We start from the raw sequence: 3441 nt of genomic DNA on the forward strand, positions 1-3441 counted from the left end.
CCCCCTGTGATATGAGTGGCACTGAGAAAATAGCAAGAGTCCTGTATCAACTTACATTCAAAGTTGTGTATTAAACTATCAGAACATGTTTTAACAAGGAGAGAGCATTAAAATAACTCTGGAGTGCGTGCAGAGTAGGTTGAAGACTGCACTGACATTGTGGTTTTACTTGTTATGTAATGACTTAATTGAGGCGTCGTGACTGGAAACAAAACAAAAAAGTTTCCACTATACTTTTAGTAACGTATATTATGACATATAGCATTTTCTCATTGTGGCACATTAATATGTATAATGAGATGGCCTGGTGCAATCCATTCTTCACTCTTTCTAGAAATACACATTTCCCTTTCAAGGATTTAGTGAAACAAATTCCTTTATTTGGGGAAATTTGGAATGGCAAACATTATATTAAAAGAAGATCATGTTCTCAAACCAGTTCCAACCACTGGTACTCGTAGCTGTCCTACTTGGGAGTATCCCTGTGAGCTGTGGTCATGAGACCTCAGGAGAACATCTCTGCCCTGTGGCTTTGTACTGACCACGAATGTGGACACTGCGCGGCTGGACACAACTGTGCCTTTTGGCAAGACTGGACCATGCTCAGTCTAGAGAATAGAGAGGTTAGCACAATTAGATGGAGCTCACCATGGCAGTACATATGTCATGTGTTGTCCCACTTTCTTTTTGTGGTGCTTGTGATGAAACTCCTTTTGCCTTTCCGCTCTGCGGTGTAAGTCCTGGGTCCAGAGGCCAAATCTCTGGTGGGTAGCCATAAGTCACGTCTGGGTTTAGCACATTGCTGAGGCTGGCTGAGGTTCGCTGTGGAACCACAGCCTAATTCACCCAGCACTGTGAGGAGACGGTCCGTCTACAGCCCAGAGCCATGACCAACCAGTGGCTTTACTGTGGGGCTGCACGCCAGAGATATTATCCCCTTTGCCTTGTTGCTGTATCACCCCCCCCCCTTTCTTTTGGCTTTTGTCTGTTTTGTTTTTTGTGTTTCATGTCTGTTGCATTTTGGGGCTTTGCTTACATGTGTTCTCTACTGTATTTTCTCAGGTCAATGTGTTATTTAATGTTCTATTTTTAAATGCACTCCAATATCACTAAATTAGCCTTCAGTTCTCCTTGCTATCCAGGCAGACCTGCTAAGTTGTGCTTTATCTACTGCTATAATAAACACATGTGACAGGGTTTCACTGCCAAATGACAAGTGAGATAAATGTGTGTGTGAACATTTCACTCAAGTGCTTTACAATACTTGAAAAGATAATCCATTTTCAAGGAGAGAGGAGTGGGTGGGAGAGTTTGGGGTTTAAACAGCACAATAATCTCCCCATATCTCCTCCTCTACACGGCGCACTCTCTCCCCGCCACTTACTGGAGATGTGTGGATGTGATAACAGAGAGTAAACATACTCGGGCTACATGTTCCAGTGCACACGCGCACGCTCCTTTAAAATCATTCCCTGGTGCCACCGCAGCTACTTTACAAATAATGGCCCCCATGTGTGTTCAGGGCTCCAAGGCTGTGTGAGGCAGGGGGACTGGGCTCTATGCCCAGTCTGAAACCCTGTCAAGATCACTGTAAATTTCTCCTCGTTTTCAGCAGCTGTAATTTAAGGGCCAGATGTGCAGGAGACTGAGGACAGAGTCAGATAAACAGCTTGTTACATATTTCTTTTCCATGCATTCTATGGTACATGGATATCGGTTCACCACACTCTTTGGTCAAAGCAAATTCTTTTGAGTCTAAGCCTGAAATTGATAAGCTGTATACACAGTGTAGTCTGCTATACAACATTACACGGTATCAGTTCATGTCAGAATTAATGCTTTTTTTTAACAACAAAACATATTACTGCCTGTGTTAACTTGTTTGTGTTTGTATATGTGCGTATAAATTATTTATGTACCTGCAAATAAAAAATAACAATAAAATAATACACTGCATACACATCAAGTGGGAACTAAAGCACACCATGCTCAAAAACAGACAAGCACAAGCTTTCACTAACTAACACTAACATGTCACCTTGTGTCATAAATATTAGTACAGAGGCTCCATTACTGTATAAGTGACAGTAGCTTCCGCTTCCATTACTGTAATGGTCAAAGTTTCCTGTGCTTGAAAAATTCACATAGAGACATTGGCAGTGTAAACAGTGGGTTATACCAGGGAAAAGTATGTTAAATCCTTAAAATCCACGCTAATTGGAAATATAATGGAGGATGAAGGGACACTGCAGGACTAGGTGGGAGGCCTGATGTATGTGTATGGACTGGATGTGGAGGAATCTCTCATGTGTTTTGGCAAGGAGGGGCAACCTACTGTTCAGGCCGTGTGTGAAAAGTCACACTTTATAAGTTAGAATGATCGGGGGAGAACGTACTGAACATCATGGCAGATTGTGGATCTAAGCAAATAAACATAGAATATATATTAATTCAGCTGACAGGTGATTTGAAAAAAGTTAATCTTGGCTACACAAATAACATCTATATCCAAGATTATTATGTATGTCTGTACAGTAGAGTGTATTACTAATCGCGTCTTTGTCGATGTGTTTTGAAGCGTGACCTATACCAGGCCCAACGTGCACATTCTAGTACACCCCCACCTCCTGCTTTTCATTTCATTTCATCCTGTGGTGCTGCCAGTTTCAGTTCACAGCCTCTACATACACACAAGATTAATGCTGCTTAATTAAAAGTACAAAGTGACTAATTGGGGGCGCATGTCAGAGGTATATGTGTAATGTGCACATCAGTAATGATAAGTTTGGGGAGATCCCTGGTGTCAAAACATATTTAATTGCAGAAGGGATTTATAGCATTGGTTGTTAATGCCAGGGTAATTACAGATGTGGGGAGACACATGAACACACACACATACACATGCATATACAGCAATCCTTTCTGAATCAGGTCTATGTCTTTAACCTTTGTGTATCCAAAATGATTTTATTAAATTTCATGAAATGAGCACAAACTCAGACTAAATCAGACATGGTTTGTTGTGGATCATCATCAATCATTAAAGTATTATATTCTGCCACCACAAAGTGGATTATGACAACACCACATATTTGACATGCCATTTTTTCCAGTTTGCCTCATGAAAAGGTACGCTCACAGATAAGTCAGGTCAAGTAAGCAAGTTACAACCACATTTTATCATGACGTTTAAAAACCATTTTTGGGTGAGTTTGAAATGTCACTGAACAAGAAACACAAAACTAAAAATGTAAAAATTCAATCATCACAGTTACTTCTTCTTTGTTTTTGAGTAAAGTGGGGTTTTGAGGTTAATGCAAATGCTTCCCCTAATCTCACATTTCGGTCACATTTGAGTATGATGATACAAAGCCTGTTTCACAAAGGTTGAGGACACCAGTATTCGTCTGTAACAGAAAACGACTAGTGGTCTTCCAGTTT

This window comes from Morone saxatilis, unplaced genomic scaffold, assembly GCF_004916995.1.
Source record: "Morone saxatilis isolate NCDOM2014 unplaced genomic scaffold, NCSU_SB_2.0 Contig11, whole genome shotgun sequence".
Classification (NCBI taxonomy): Eukaryota; Metazoa; Chordata; class Actinopteri; family Moronidae; genus Morone; species Morone saxatilis.